Raw genomic sequence first — 16,553 nt, 5'->3', positions numbered from 1 at the left:
TTCACCGAGAGTTCATCAACGGGTAACAGGCTGGCTCTGTAGTAAGTAGATTAAAACCACTGTTCATATCGGAATGCACGTGTCTGGTGAATTGATGGTTCCATCAATTTAATCTACTTACGAACAGTCAAGATCGATCATGGAATCGGCCCTCAAGCCTGGACGCCTGGAACTTGACGCACAGGATGCAGAGGCAAAATAAATCTTCTCCCACTTGCTGCGGTGCTTTAAGGCCTCCCTGGCAGAAGCGAGCACTGCCGAAACAACAGAGGAACAGAAGTTAAGTCTACTGCATGCAAGGGTGAGCCACAGAATATTTCCGCAATTAAACTAGCCCGGTTCATATGCTGCAGCGCTAGCGGTACTTGATAAGATATATGTAAGGCCCATTAACGAAGTTTACGCACGCCATATGTTCACGACTCGCCGCCAGCGGCCTACAGAATCACTCGCCGAATTTTTAAGGGAACTCCATAATTTGTCAAATGACTGTAACTATCAAGCGGTTACCGCGGCTGAACACAGAGAACTTGCTGTACGCAATGATTTTGTAGCGGGCCTCAGGTCTAATTATGTGCGCCAACGACTGCTGGAAAAGGGGGCCCAAGACTTAGAAACAATTGTGGAAGCTGCTACCACGATGGAGGTCTCCTTCCGCAGCCTTAACTCGTTCCCCGCGGACCCCGCGACCCAACCATGGGCCCCCGACCAGCGACTCCCCCAGGCCTGTGCGACGCGGCCACCCAGCCACCATGCTGCCCCAGCCAGCCACTATGCTGCTCCAGCCAGCCACTATTCTGCTCCAGCCAGCCACTATGCTGCTCCAGCCTGCCATTTCTGCAGCCAGAACCAGCACCAGCGGCAGCACTGCCCGGCCCGCAACGCGACCTGCAGCAGCTGCGGCTGGAAAGGCCACTACGCAAGAGTGTGCCTCGCAAAAAGGGCTTCAGCTTCCAACTCCCCAGCGGCACAAAGTAATCGCTCGCCACACCCGCAGGCCCGCAGGGCCCGAAATGCTGCGGCCTATGCCCCGACTCCGCCCCCTCCAGCCACGTGCGATCCATGGGGGCCGCAATCTTGGACGCCATCTTCCTCGCCGCCCGCCACGTGCGATCCACGGGCCCGACCTGCGTCTCCACGCTCGGACAACTCATCGGAAGAGTACGACTACGAACTCAGAGGGCAGTTATCACGGGGCCACTCCAGCACAGCTGATCGAGCCGCCGACTACCCGCAACTCAGCGCAGTCACTCTGGACCAATCACGCCCGAAGCATCTGCGAAATTCGATGGCAGAGGTCCAAATCAACGGGTACAAAACGCCATGCCTCTTCGACTCCGAGAGCACAGATAGCTTCATACATCCAGACCTGGTAAGACGCTGTTCGCTCCCCGTTTTCCCCGTGCGGCAAACTATCTCGCTCGCTTCAGGCTCCCATTCGGTCCAGATCCAGGGTCGCACAGCCGCGACACTCACAATCCGAGGCGCTAGCTACTCGAAATTCCAACTCTACGTTTTGCCCGACCTCTGCGCGCCACTCTTATTAGGCCTAGATGTTTAGTGTAACCTTAAGAGCCTCACCCTCAGCTTCGGCGGACCCCTGCCCCCACTCACTATCTGCAGCCTCGCTACGCTGCGAATCCTCCCCCCCTCCTGTCTTTGCCAATCTCACAAAGGACTGCAAACCCATAGCCACTCGTAGCAGGCGATACAGCCTGCAGGATAGGGTATTTATCAGAACAGAGGTCCGAAGGCTTCTCAGTGAGGGGATTATAGAGGCCAGCAATAGTCCCTGGAGAGCTCAGGTGGTGGTCGTTAAGACCGGGGAAAAATTCCGCATGGTTGTCGACTATAGTCAGACCATAAATAGATTTACACTCCTTGACGCGTATCCCCTCCCCAGGATTACAGACCAGATCACCCAGTACCGGACTTCCTGCCACTGGGAGACTTGGATGGTCAGCAGGATGGTCTTCCAGACCGTCGCATTCTCCCTCTCCACCTGCCCATTCCACTTGGGGTTGTAGCTGGTAGTCCTGCTCGAGGCAATGCCCTTGTCGAGCAGGTACTGACGCAGCTCGTCGCTCATGAAGGACGAACCCCGGTCGCTGTGTACGTAGCTGGGGAAACCAAACAGGGTGAAGATGCTATGCAGGGCCCTAATGACTGTGTGGGAGGTCATGTCGGGGCACGGGATAGCAAATGGGAAACGGAAGAACTCATCTACGACGTTTAGAAAGTAAACGTTCTTGTTAGTTGAGGGGAGTGGACCTTTGAAATCAATCGCAAGTCGTTCAAAGGGCCTAGAAGCCTTGACCAGGCGGGCCCTGTCTGGTCTATAGAAGTGCGGTTTGCACTCCACACAGATCAGGCAGTCCCTGGTGACCGCGTTTACCTCCTCGTTGGAGAAAGGCAGGTTTCAGGCCCTGATGAAGTGGCGAGCCAGGTGACCCCCGGGTGTCAGAGGTCATTGTGGATACTTTTTAATCGGTCGATCTGCACGCTGGTGCATGTCCCGCGGGATAGGGCATCCGGAGGTTCGTTGAGCTTCCCGGGTCGATATTTGATATCATAATTGTAGGTGGAGAGTTCGATCCTCCACCTCAGAATTTTATCATTTTTTATTTTGCCCCTTTGCGAGTTGCCGAACATGAAGGCAACCGATCTTTGGTCGGTGATGAGGGTAAACCTCCTACCTGCGAGGTAGTGCCTCGAGTGACGGATAGCCTCCACAATGGCTTGTGCCTCTTTCTCGACTGAAGAGTGTCGGAGTTCTGAAGCGGAGAGGGTACAGGAGAAAAATGCAACTGGTCTCCCTGCCTGATTTAACGTGGCTGCAAGAGCAACCTCTGAGGCGTCGCTCTCTACCTGAAATGGGGTGGATTCATCCACCGCCCGCATGGCCGCTTTGGCGATGTCCTCCTTGATGCTGTCGAAGGCCTGGCGTGCCTCGGCTGACAGGGGAAATCGTGTGGTCCTAAAGAGTGGGCGGGCTTTGTCCGCATATTGAGGGACCCACTGGGCGTAGTAAGAAAAAAATCCCAAGCACCGTTTGATGGCCTTGGGACAATGAGGGGGAGGGAGTTCTAAGAGGTCGGGGTCGGTCCGGGTCGGGGCCCAGGACTCCGTTTTCCACGACATAGCCGAGGATGGCTAGTCTGGATGTGCGGAAAACGCATTTCTCCTTGTTGTACGTGAGGTTGAGTTTCTGTGCCGTCTGGAGAAAACGGTGGAGGTTGGCGTCATGGTCCTGCTGGTCATAGCCGCAGACGGTGACATTGTCCAAGTACGGAAACGTGGCCCGCAGCCCGTACTGGTCCACCATTCGGTCAATTGCTCGTTGGAACACCGAAACCCTATTAGTGACGCCGAAAGGGACCCGGAGGAAATGGAAGAGGCGGCCATCGGCCTCGAATGCCGTGTAGTGGCGGTCCTCCGGGCGGATTGGGAGCTGGTGGTATGCAGACTTCAGATCCACCGTGGAGAAGAGCCGATACTGGGCGATCTGATTTACCATGTCTGCAATCCTGGGGAGGGGATACGCGTCGAGGAGCGTAAATCTATTTATAGTCTGACTATAGTCGACCACCATACGGAATTTTTCCCCGGTCTTAATGACCGCCACCTGAGCTCTCCAGGGTCTATTGCTGGCCTCTATAACCCTCTCATTGAGTGGCCTTCGGACCTCTGCTCTGATAAATACCCTATCCTGCAGGCTATACCGCCTGCTAAGAGTGGCTACGGGTTTACAGTCCTTTGTGAGATTGGCGAAGAGAGGAGGGGGGGGGGGAATTCGCAGCGTAGCGAGGCTGCAGAACGTGAGTGGGGGCAGGGGCCCTCCGAAGCTGAGGGTGAGGCTCTTCAGGTTGCATTGGAAGTCTACGCCTAATGAGAGTGGCGCGCAGAGTTCGGGCAAGACGTAGAGTTTAAACTTCGAGTAACTAGTGCCTAGGATTGTGAGTGTCGCGGCGGTGCGCCCCTGGATCTGGACCAAGTGGGAGCCTGAAGCGAGCGTGATAGTTTGCTGCGCGGGGAAAACGGGGAGCGAACAGCGTCTTACCAGGTCTGGGTGTATGAAGCTCTCTTTGATCCCGGAGTCGAAGAGACATGGCGTTTTGTACTCGTTGATATGGACCTCTGCCATCGAGTTTCGTAGGTTCTTCGGTCTGGATTCGTCTAGAGTGACCGCGCTGAGTTGCGGGTAGTCGGCGGCTCGATCAGCTGTGCTGGAGTGGCCCCGTGATGACTGCCCTCTGAGTTCCTAGTCTTGTTCGAATTCCTCCGCTGAGTTGTCCGAGCGTGGAGATGCCGATCGGGCCCGTGGATCGCACGTGGCGTGCGGCGAGGAAGATGGCGTCCAAGATGGCGGCCCCCATGAGTCGCACGTGGTGGGCGGCGAGGAAGATGGCGCCAAGATGGCGGCCCCCATGAGTCGCACGTGGCCGGCGGCGTGGTGGAGGTTTTCCAAGATGGCGGACCCCGTGAATCGCACGTGGCTGGAGGGGGCGGAGTCGGGGCATAGGCCGCAGCGTTTCGGGCCCCGCGGGGCTGAGAGTGCGGGGAGCGGTTACTGCGAGTCGCTGGGGAGTTGGAAGCTGGGGCCCTTTTTGCGAGGCACACACGAGAGTAATGCCCTTTTCGCCCACAGCTGCTGCAGGTCGCGTTGCGGGCCAGGCAGTGCTACCGCGGGTGCTGGTTCTGGCTGCTGAAATGGCAGGCTGGAGCAGCATAGTGGCTGGCTGGGGCAGCATGGTGGCTGGGCGGCCGCGTAGCACACGCCTGGGGGAGTCGCTGGTCGGGGGCCCATGATGGGGTCGTGGGGTCCGCGGGGACGAGTTAAGGCTGCGGAAGAAGACCTCCATCGTGGTTGCAGCTTCCACAGTCATTTCTAAGTCCTGGGTCCCCTTTTCCAGCAGTCGTTGGCGCACATAGTTAGACCTGAGGCCCGCTACAAAAACATCGCGTACCGCCAATTCCCTGTGTTCAACCACGGTAACCGCTTGGTAATTACAGTCATTTGACAAATTGTTAAGTTCTCTCACGAATTCGGCGAGTGATTCCGTAGGCCGCTGACGGCGAAGTCGTAAACACATGGCGAGCGTAAACTTCATTAATTGGCCTTACATACATTTTTGCGAGAACTGCTAGCGCCGCAGTGTATGAACTGGCCTAGTTTAGTTGCGTTGAGATTCTATGGCTCACCCTCATGTGCAGTAGACTCAGCTTCTGATCCTCTGTAGTTTCGGCTGTGCTTGCTTCGGCCAGGTAGGCCTTGAAGCACCGGATCCAATGGGAGAAGATTTCTTTAGCCTCTGCATCCTGCGGGTTGAGTTCCAGGCGTCCAGGCTTGAGGGCCGATTCCATAATCGATCTTACTGTTCTTAAGTCGATTAAATTGATGGAACCATCAATTCACCAGACACGTGTTTCCGATGTGAATCTAGGCTTTAATCGACTTACTTCAGAGCCAGCCTGTTACCTGTCGATGAACTCGTAGTGACCCAGGCTGACTCTGGACATGGATACTTATACAGCTGCACTAGGGGGAGGAGTCGTGGGCAGAACCAAGAGTGGAGCCCAGTACAAGTTCCTAAGTGCTCCCAGCGCTACTCCCCCTAGTGGTAGGATGGCGCTACTGCGCTTACAATAACAGTGTGAATTAGTATATATACATTCATATATTACATTCACCACAGCTACTTTCTGTTCTTTTAGGCTTTTGGCCGGGCCTGTTTTGGAACCTGATATTAGATTTGCGCCTGTCCAGTTTTGTTTTATTCTCTCCAGCCAGGTTCTCCCCATTTAGGGTGGGATAGTTACCTTTAACGACATGCAGGGAAAGGTCTGGTGTCTGTCTGTTTAGCTGTACATTTAAATCTATGTAACCCCTTAACGGAACTACTTCGCAGAGGTTCTGAGTACTATCTTTGAAGGTTTCAAGGTGATATGCCATAGTTTCTCTCGTTAAAAAGTTTCTGGGATCAATGATATGGCTACGTCCACCTCCATTTTCACCGTCCAGTAAAGGAGTGACTCAGTAAAGGTTGGTTGCACCAGCAATGGCCAGCGTGTTCAACAACGGTTCGTCATTTGACTGTGACGCTGGTCCTTTTTCACACCCTTTTTGTAACACGTAGATACTTTTCCCTCTATTTGATTTTTCATTTGGTGTATTTGGTTCTTGCTTTTTATCATTCTTGGTTGAAACTTGTTTCTTTCTTCAACACGTACATTCAATGATGTCGAGACTGTCATATGAGGAGAGATTGACTAGGTTAGGATTGTTCTCACTGGAGTTCAGAAGAATGAGGGCTATTTTAGCTGCACAAAATCTGACATCTAATCTCTAACTCCGCCCTGTCCATGTTTAGCATTTTTTCAAGTAGCCTTTCAATCCGCTCGGTAAAGGTTACTACAGAAGAAGACAAAGAATGTTTAATTTAACTACAAAGAGAAAGTTTACAAACCATGTCCAAAGTTCCTTTCATGAAGATGACATTTGTCATGTAATGGGCTTCATATTATGGAGGAGGTGGGTGGCTCAGCCCCGCAGAAGTAGAGTAAGTCAGAATCCTCTTTTCACATGTAACTGGAAAACTTCATCAACTTTGTTTCCGATTTCTACCAGTCTATCACTTCAACATGGTCCATCTCTGACACTTCCCTTCCCTTTCTCAAAATTTCTGTCTGCATTCAGAGGGAGATGGTATGGAATAGTGATAATGCCAATGGATTAGTAATTGGAGGCCCAGGGAAATGTTCTGGAGACACGGGTTCAAATCCCACTGGTGAAATTTAAATTCAATTCATAAGTCTGGAATATAAAGCTATTCGCAGTGATGGAGATCATGGCAACTATCATAGATTGTCGTAAAACCTCATCTGGTTCACGAAAGTCCTACCATGCTTTGCCGATCTGGTGAATCGAGACCCACAGCAATGTAGTTGACTCTTAACTGCCACCTGCAATGCCCGAGCAAGCTGCTCAGTTCAAGAGCAATGAGGGATAGGCAGCAAATTCTGGTCTTGCCAACCACCCCCATGTCCCATGAAAGAACAAAATAAATTCTGGGGACAGGCTGTCTACTAATATTCATTATAAGCCAATCAGCTCTCACAGCTACCTCGAACATGCTTCCTCACATCCTGCCTCCTGTAAGGACTCAATTCCATTCTCCCACTTTCTCCGTCTCAGTCGCATCTGTTCTAATGATGCAACCTTGCTTCACAACAGCACTTCATAAATATCCTCCATTTTCCACCACTGTGATTGACAGGGCCCTCAACTGCAGCTGACCCATTTCCTGCACTTGTGCTCTCACTACTTCCCCCCCCTCCCAGAACCACTATTCCATTCCACCAGTCTCTAAATTCAATGGATCATCCTCCTCCACTTCTGCCACCTCCAGCACGACACCACCAGCCAACACATCTTCCCCTCCTCTTCCCTGTCATCATTCCAAAAGCACTGTTCCCCCATGGTCCCCTCATCATTCACCCACAACCCTTGTCCCCATTTCCACACAATTGCAGGAATTGTAACACCTTCCCTTTTACCTCATCCTTCCTCAACATCCAATGCCCCTAACCCTCCTCCAGCTGAAGTAGCGATTTACTTGTACTTCTTTCCATTTACTATATTGTATTCTCCGCTCACAATGTGGTCTCCTCTTCATTGAGGAGGCCAAATGCAGATTGGGTGACTATTTTGCGGAACACCTCCATTCAGTCTGAAAGCATGACGCCAAGCTTCCGGTTGCTTGACATTTTAATTCACCACTTGTTCTCTTGTTCCCATTTCTGTCCTCAGCTTGCTGCACAGTTCCAGTGAAACACAATAAAAGCTTGAGGAACAGCACCTCAGCTTACGATTAGGCACTTCACAGCCTTCTTACTCAATACCGAGTTCAAAAATGTCAGACCACTAACTCGCTCCCCCTTTTTGATTCGTTTTGTTTGGCCAAGTGCCAGTCTGAATCTATTTTTCATGTTTTTGCTTTCTGCCAATCACATTCATCTGGACAAATGCATTAGGCACGATTTTCCAGCCTCGCCTAAAGCCAGGGTCCTTCCGGTCCCGCCAATCAATGGGCATTACTCTGGGCCGCCGAATCTCCCGCAACGGTTCCTGCCATGACAGAGCCTTTGGTTTCTTCACTACAACCGTTGCCACTCCTTTGCATTTTGTTCCATGGCATCTTTGTCATTTAATCTCTCCCACCCTCCATTCTATCCCAGACCTCCCTTTTGACATTCCTCCCTCTCCTCCCTTTTAAAGGCAGAAAATCCACCACATTTCTACCTTTCTGAAGAAAAGTGATATTTGACTTGAACCCTCTTTCTCTCTTCATAGGTGCTGCCAGACATGCTTCCAACACTTCCTGGTTTTGTTTTAGATTTCCAGCATCTGCTGTGTTTTCTCCTGCTTTGGTGCAAAATACAATGACCTTGTTTCTGTCTTTAAGATGATTAAGGGCAAGTTAGTTGGTCTACTCTATTCTGCAGGATAGTATAGAAACATGTCTGAACGATCATTCTTGAAAACAGTTATGTAGCTCTCTACTGCTAGCCTTGCTGCCAGAACCGATATGTAACCAAGAACCAATGAGGCAATTTTTTGTATCAATCCCAGAAGATCGCAGGCATGAAGTTTCTTATTTCATGGACTCTTTTCCCAGATTGTATTCCTGACAGGTCTCTGTGGCACCTATGCGGTGGATTTGGGGGGGGGGGGGGGGGGGGGGACACTCACGTGCTGGAGCAGAATTGTTGCCACATCTTCTTGCTTGCTCTTTAACAGCCAGAAAATACCTCCAAATTCATCTTTCTGTCAAAAATCATGAGAGTTGCATCTGTCTCCTTGCAGTTACTTCTGCCGCACCTGCATGATTCAATCTCTACATTTTTTCATTAAAATGAAGGCGAGTGTGTGCAACTTACTGGGCTGAGGAGGAAGGGAACATATGAAATAGATATGAGGAAAGCAAATAGAAATACGACTAATATGGATGTATCAATATAAACAGTCATCACTGATAGAGAAAGACCTGGAGCCAAACCCATCATCTGGGAAATGCCCTTTGAAGCAACTTTTGACTGCAGCGTTGTCTTTTTCAGTTCCAAGTATGTTTGTAACATCAGGAGGACTTTAAATAAACTTATGATAAGGCTTCCAAAAAAAATGATCTTTTGTACATTCACTAACATTTGTATTCAAATGCCTCAGCCAATCTATAGTTTGGAATTTGGGTCCCTTCCAGAATAGCTAATGTTTCAGTCTAAAGGGACTTTATTTTAATTTCCAACAATCAATGTTTTTTTTCTTTTGGGTAACTGTACACAGCTCAAAAGCGTGAGGCTGTAACAGTAATTTAGTTTAGTTTACTGAATTAATTTTGAATTAGCTAAAGTAAAAGGATTAGAACTTTTTGCTGAGAAATTCTGGTGGGAAAAAGTATGTGCTTATTTTTAATTCAGACAGAGAAACAGGGCCTGATAATTTAAGACTGATGGGATGAAATCCTTACGTAAGACATTTTACATGCTGAGTATTCAGAAATGATTGTTCATATAAATCAGTTCATTTGCCTTGCAGTAATAGTTAATTTAATGTAGAGGTTGTCAAAAATTCTGAAGGAAGGCCATTTGAAGCTGTTATTTAGATACAACAAGCATGTGGTGTGTCCTATTGATCTAAGGTTGTAATGCAAGATTAGAATAAATATTTAACTAGTCAATGCTTTGCACATGAAACACTGAGATGGCCCTTGGATTATCAAGTCCATTGCAAGACCCCCCGTGGTCTTGGAAGCCATTCACTGCACGTATGTGGCCATTTATGCCCCTCATTTAAACGAGTGGTGTTCAGAAACAGGAAAGGATTCTGATCCTTCAGTGTACAACTTGTCTGCGACCAACGGCAGTGCATCATTGAAGGTGAATCCCTATTACCAGTGCATTTATTATGAGACAGTCAGCTTGCCAACAGACCTTTGAGCCCCAATACATTGCGTATGATGCTTACTAGATAACAAAGAATATCTTCTGCTGCCATTGTGTTGTACCTTTAAAACCTCTGATACGTTCGACCAGTTTACTTACTCAAAAGTTTTACTCAGGTGCCCTTATTTGTGAGTTGAACAAAGGAAAAAACAGGTTCACAGTTTAACGCAACTTTATTCACATTTCTATTACTCAAGAAAATATGACCCAGACTCACAGTTGCGCTTTGGGTTTTACCCACACTTAGTTAAGGAGGCTGGCATACTTCGATCACTCGATGTTGATGTCTTCTCTGGAAACCCAGGGTCCTTTCTTCTTGCGATGGCTGTGCCTGGAGAACTCCCAGGTTATTGCTCAAGATCTGTTCGATGCTGCTTTCTTTGTACTGGGTAGCTTGGATTGAGTCATATGTATACACCCACCACTGGCCATTGTCCAAGCCCGACCCCACCTTGTTAATGAGAAGGACAGAATACTTCTGTTTATCCATGGTGGTTCAATCACGACCCATTGTCCTCTGAAATTCCCCTTGTCTGATCAGCCATCAGCTCATTAAGGAGTCTGATGGCTTCTTTTGTCTGTTCTTCGTCCTGCTGCAAAGTTGATTACCTGTGTCTGGAAGTTTGTTACATATTCGTAGTGGGTAATCACAAAGTCCATATAGCAATAACAGGGTTATGCCTTGACGTGGGTGCTGTTGCAGATGACCAGTATTGATTCCAGCCAGGGTCTCATGAGACAGTTTCTGTTCCTGGCCTATGTGTATCTTCTCAGCCTGTTTTCAGTACCACAATTGACAAACTTGAGAAACCAGCAAATGCCGGCTGAGCACTCTTACAATGAATGACATTCAGTCAGCAGGGCTATCATTGAGCAGAGCAGTGGGGTTCTGAAGCAGAGAATTAGATGCCTTGACATGTTTGGACAGTTCTGACGGTATTTGGTCAGTGACACAGTGGTATTGTCACTCGGGAGGCAGTGGCACTGGACTAGTAATCCAGAGACCCAGGGTACTGCTCTGGGGACATGGGTTTGAATCCCAACAGGGCAGATAGTGGAATTTGAATTCAATTTTTTAAAAATATGCCAATCTCACCAGGGGGAAACAGCTGGGGATCCTGAGGGATGGGAGCCCCTGAGAGGGACAGCTCACTGGGGAGGGTTCCAAAGGTCATGGTACAGGTGTCCTTTGGTTGCGGTGATCTCTGCTGATCCCCTGCTTCCTCTGCATTGGGGCAGTGCTTCTGAGGACTGCCAACACATGGTGGGCCCCTGATTGAGCTTGGCCACGCCCATCCCCTTGATGAAACAGCTGGTGTACGAGGGTTGTCCAGAGGAGCGGCCTGGGTGGGCTCCCAAATGACCAGAGGCTCTCTGAGCATTCAAAAGCCACAGGGAGCACTCAGCAGAGGGAATTAAACTAATTTGTCAGGGGGCTGGGAAAACGAACTGTATTCCAGAAGCCAGTGTTGAGAGTAGTGAGGTACTGAGGAGGGTGTCATGGTCGCAGGAGTGTACCGGCAGACAGGAAGGTGGGTTGAAGTGTGTCTACTTCAATGCAAGGAGCATCTGGAATAAGGTAGGTGAACTTGGAGCGTGGATTGGTACTTGGAACTACGATGTTGTGGCCATTACGGAGACATGGTTAGAACAGGGACAGGAATGGTTGTTGGAAGTTCCAGGGTATAGATGTTTCAGTAAGAGTAGGGAAGGTGGTAAAAGAGGTGGAGGAGTTGCATTGCTAATCAAGGATAGTTTAACGGCTGCAGAAAGGCAGTTCGAAGGGGATCTGCCTCCTGAGGTAATATGGGCCAAAGTTAGAAATAGGAAAGGAGCAGTCACATTGTTAGGAGTTTTCTATAGGCCCCCAAATAGTAATATAGATGTGGAGGAAGAAATTGCAAAGCAGATTATGGATTGGTGTGGAGGTCTCAGTGTAGTTGTCATGGGTGACTTTAACTTTCCAAATATTGATTGGAACCTCTCTAGGTCGAACAGTTCGGATGGGGCAGTTTTTGTACAATGTGTGCAGGAGGGTTTCCTGACATGCGGGGTGTGATTCTCCGCCCCCCATGCTGGGTAGGAGAATAGCGGGAGGGCCTCCTGACATTTTTCACGCCCTCCCGCTATTCTCTCCCCCCCCCACGTCCGACCCACGCCACGAATCGCCGCTCGCCGTTTTTTACGGCGGGTGGAGATTCTCCAAGGCCGATGGGCTGAGCGACTGGGCCTTCACGCCCGTTTCAACACGGTAGCAAACACACCTGCTCGCTGCCGTCGTGAAACGGGCGGCAGATGCCCGTTTGGGGCATTTGGGGGGCCAATTGGCATGGCAGTACCACGGCCTGCGATTGGTGCCCATGCACATGCGCGGGTTGGCGTTGTCCAACCTGCGCATGCGCTGCCGATGACGTCGGCCGCGTAAGCCGGCGTGACGCTTGACGTGCAGCCTTGACGACCATCGTCAAGGCCGCGCCGCCGTGACACACGGGGCCGCGCTCCTAGCCCCGCCCGGGGGGGATAATCGGCCCCGGAAGTGGGCGTGAAGGCTGCCGTGGGTCACGGCCTGTCCCACGGCAGCCTTTAAGATTCTCCGCATTTTCGGAGAATCTCGCCCAATATGTGGATAGGCCGACAAGAGTGGGGGGGGGGGGGCACATTGGATTTGGTACTGGGTAATGAACCGGGCCAAGTGTTAGATTTGTTTGTGGGAGAGCACTTTGGAGATAGTGACCACAATTCTGTGTCTTTCACTATTGCAATGGAGAGGGATAGGGCCATACGGCAGGGCAAGGTTTATAATTGGGGGAGGGGTAATTATGATGTGATTAGGCAAGAATTAGGGAGCATAAGGTGGGAACAGAAACTGTCAGGGAAAGGCACAAGTGAAAAATGGACCTTGTTCAAGGAACAAATACTGCCTTGATAGGTATGTCCCTGTAAGGCAGGGAGGATATGGCCGTGTGAGGGAACCATGGTTCACAAAAGAGGTTGAATGTCTTGTCAAGAGTAAAAAGGAGGGCAGCACGGTGGCCTAGTGGTTAGCACAACCGCCTCACGGCGCTGAGGTCCCAGGTTCGATCCCGGCTCTGGGTCACTGTCCGTGTGGAGTTTGCACATTCTCCCCGTGCCTGCGTGGGTTTCGCCCCCACAACCCAAAAAAAATGTGCAGAGTAGGTGGATTGGCCACGCTAAATTGCCCGTTAATTGGAAAAAATAATTGGATAATCTAAATTTAAAAAAAAAAGAGTAAAAAGGAAGAGTATGTAAAGATGAGAAAACAAGGTTCAGTTGGGTCACTTGAGGGTTACAAGATCGCAAGGAATGAGCTAAAAAAAAGGGCTTAGGAGAGCTAGGAAGGGGCATGAGAAGTCCTTGGTGGGTCGGATCAAGCAAAACCCCAAGGCTTTTTACTCTTATGTGAGAAATAAAAGAATGACCAGGGTGAGGGTAGGGACGGTCAAGGACAGTAGTGGGAAATTGTGCATGGAGTCAGAAGAAATAGGAGAGGCATTGAATGAATACTTTTCTTCAGTGTTCACCAAGGAGAGGGGCCATGTTTTTGAGGATGAGAGTGTGATACAGGCGGGTAGGCTGGAGGAGGTTTATGGTCTGAGGAAGGATGTATTAGCAATTTTGAAAAACCTGAGGGTCGACAAGTCCCCTGGGCCAGATGGGATATATCCAAGGATTCTTTGGGAGGCAAGGGATAAGATTGCAGAGCCTTTGGCTTTGAGCTTTGGGTCCTCACTATCCACAGGCTTAGTGTCAGGACTGGAGAGTGGTGAATATTGTTCCTCTGTTCAAGAAAAGGAATAGGAATGACTGGTAATTATAGGCCAGTTAGTCTTACTTCGGTGGTCGGTAAGTTACTGGAAAAGTTCCTGAAGGATAGGATTTATGACCATTTGGAAAGATGCAGCTTAATCCGGGATAGTCAACATGGATTCATGAAGGGAAAGTCTTGCCTCACAAATTTGATTGAATTCTTTGAGGAGGTAACTAAGTGTGTAGATGAAGGTAGAGCAGTTGATGTCGTATACATGGATTTTAGTAAGGCGTTTGATAAGGTTCCCCATGGTCGGCTCATGAAGAAAGTAAGGAGGTGTGGGATAGAGGGAAATTTGGCCAATTGGATAAGTAACTGGCTATCACATAGAAGACAGAGGGTGGTCCTGGATGGAAAATTTTCAGACTGGAGACCAGTTACCAGCGGTGTACCACAGGGATCAGTGCTGGGTCCTCTGCTATTTGTGATTTTTATCAATGACTTGGAGGAGGGGGCTGGAGAGTGGGTCAGTAAATTTGCTGATGAATCCAAGATTGGTGGAGTAGTGGATGAGGTGGAGGGCTGTTGTAGGCTGCAAAGAGACATTGATGGGATGCAGAGCTGGGCTGAAAAATGGCAGATGGAGTTTAACCCTGATAAGTGCGAGGTGATTCATTTTGGTGGAAAAAAATTTAAATACGGATTACAGGGTCAACGGCAGCGTTCTGAGGAATGTGGAAGAACAGAGAGATCTTGGGGTTCATGTCCACAGATCTCTGAAGGTTGCCACTCAAGTGGATAGACCTGTGAAGAAGGCTTATAGTGTGTTAGCATTTATTAGCAGGGGGCTTGAGTTTAAGAGCCGCTGGGTTATGCTGCAACTATACATGACCCTGGTGAGACCACATTTGGAGTATTGTGTGCAGTTCTGGTCACCTCATTATAGGAAGGATGTGGAAGCATTGGAAAGGGTGCAAAGGAGATTTACCAGGATGCTGCCTGGTTTACAGAATAGGTCTTATGAGGAAAGGTTGAGGGAGCTAGGGCTTTTCTCTTTGGAGCGGAGGAGGATGAGAGGTGACTTAATAGAGGTTTATTAGATGATGAGGGGGATAGATAGAATGGACATTCAGAGACTATTTCCTCGGGTGGATGTAGCTGTTACAAGGGGGCATAACCATAAGATTCAGGGTGGGAGATATAGGAGGGATGTCCGAGGTAGGTTCTTTACAGAGAGTGGTTAGGGTGTGGAATGGACTGCCTGCTGTGATAGTGGAGTCGGACACTTTAGGAACTTTCAAGCGGTTATTGGATAGGCACATGGAGCACACCAGAATGACAGGGAGTGGGATAGATTGATCTTGGTTTCGGACAATGCTCGGCACAACATCGAGGGCCGAAGGGCCTGTTCTGCGCTGTACTGTTCTATGTTTCTATGAGCAGCCAGAAGCCTGCATGTAACACCAGAGGGGTGCATTTAAAACACATACTGCAGCAATGCCAGTCTGAGCCAGCCCACCCCTATCCAAGGGGGACACCCCAACCACGGACCTAGCACCACGTCATTCCCCTCTATTGCCTCCCCCCTCCCCCACAAGCCCAACAATATGTTAGGCTTTTCCAGAGTTTTTGTCGCCTCCCACTACCCCTCTCTGCTTGTAAATACTTGCACTAATTCGTGCCCGTGGAACCTCCGCCTAAGAGGGGTGGAAATGGGAGGGGGGGTTAGGGTGGAGCATGAAGTGTCCAATGATATTAATGATATTAAAATCCATGCAAAATGACGGTTTTGCAAGGACCTGCCGGACAAAGAAATTATTATTTTCCATTTTGGGCGAATCTCCGCCCGATCGCGATTCTCGCTTCTGGTGTCGCGAAGCTGAGAATTCAGCTTGTTCTTTCCATTGTTCTGTCTGTGTTGCAGCAACTCCAACACTCCCCCGCCCCCCCCCCCCCTCCCCCCCTCCCCCGCCCTGCCAAACATGGCTAGAACTCCCTCTTCTAAGAGAGTGATGTCATCCAGACCTGCCCCCAGGTCAGGCCCCTGTCACGTGCTGTCTTGTCCCAGAAAACAAGAGTGGTGATTGCGAATGGGTATATAAACAGGTGTGTTTGTGTGTGTATGCTGCTTCACATGATTGAATGGCTGCGATGTATCTGAGCTGTGAGTAGTGCCTGTGAAGGTAAAATAGTGTGGGGTGTGAATAGCACTGTAGTTGGACCCTGAATGAATAGCACTGAGGTTGTGATGCTGGGAGTGTTGCTGCCATTATTGAGAAGTTTGGATTGCGTGATTGGATTTAACCCCAAACACTTAGGTCATAGTCAGTAAGTTTTCAAAGGGCCCATGTGATGCCGCCAGGACCCATAACTGTTGCTTCTTGGGAAATGTCCTCCCCATGCGCCACAGCCGCTGCCTCCGTGACCTCCCTCCTTCCTGCAGGTGGAGGAGATCCTTCCTCTTCCCTACCACCTCCTCCACCATGGCATCCAAGTGTTGCAGAGAACGAGTGCGTCATCTCTCCAGATCTCTGACACATATGTCCATGTTGGGTTCTATCCTAGTCAGTGTACTCCTCACCTTCAGTCCAGGTAGATGAGTGGAGGCCACAAGCAGGAAAATTGCATCCAATCAGCCCTGGTGTGCTAAACCTGCAGTGATCGGTTTCAGCACCTGATGGCACATTTATGTCATGATAGTCATCAATTAGCTTGAAAATAGTGTGCTAAATCTAGGCTTTTTTTTTTGCTTGCCCAGAACCCGCTTAGTGCCTGATTTTAC

This window comes from Scyliorhinus canicula, chromosome 7 (assembly GCF_902713615.1).
Source record: "Scyliorhinus canicula chromosome 7, sScyCan1.1, whole genome shotgun sequence".
Taxonomy (NCBI): Eukaryota; Metazoa; Chordata; class Chondrichthyes; order Carcharhiniformes; family Scyliorhinidae; genus Scyliorhinus; species Scyliorhinus canicula.
This window is presented reverse-complemented; position numbering follows the sequence as displayed.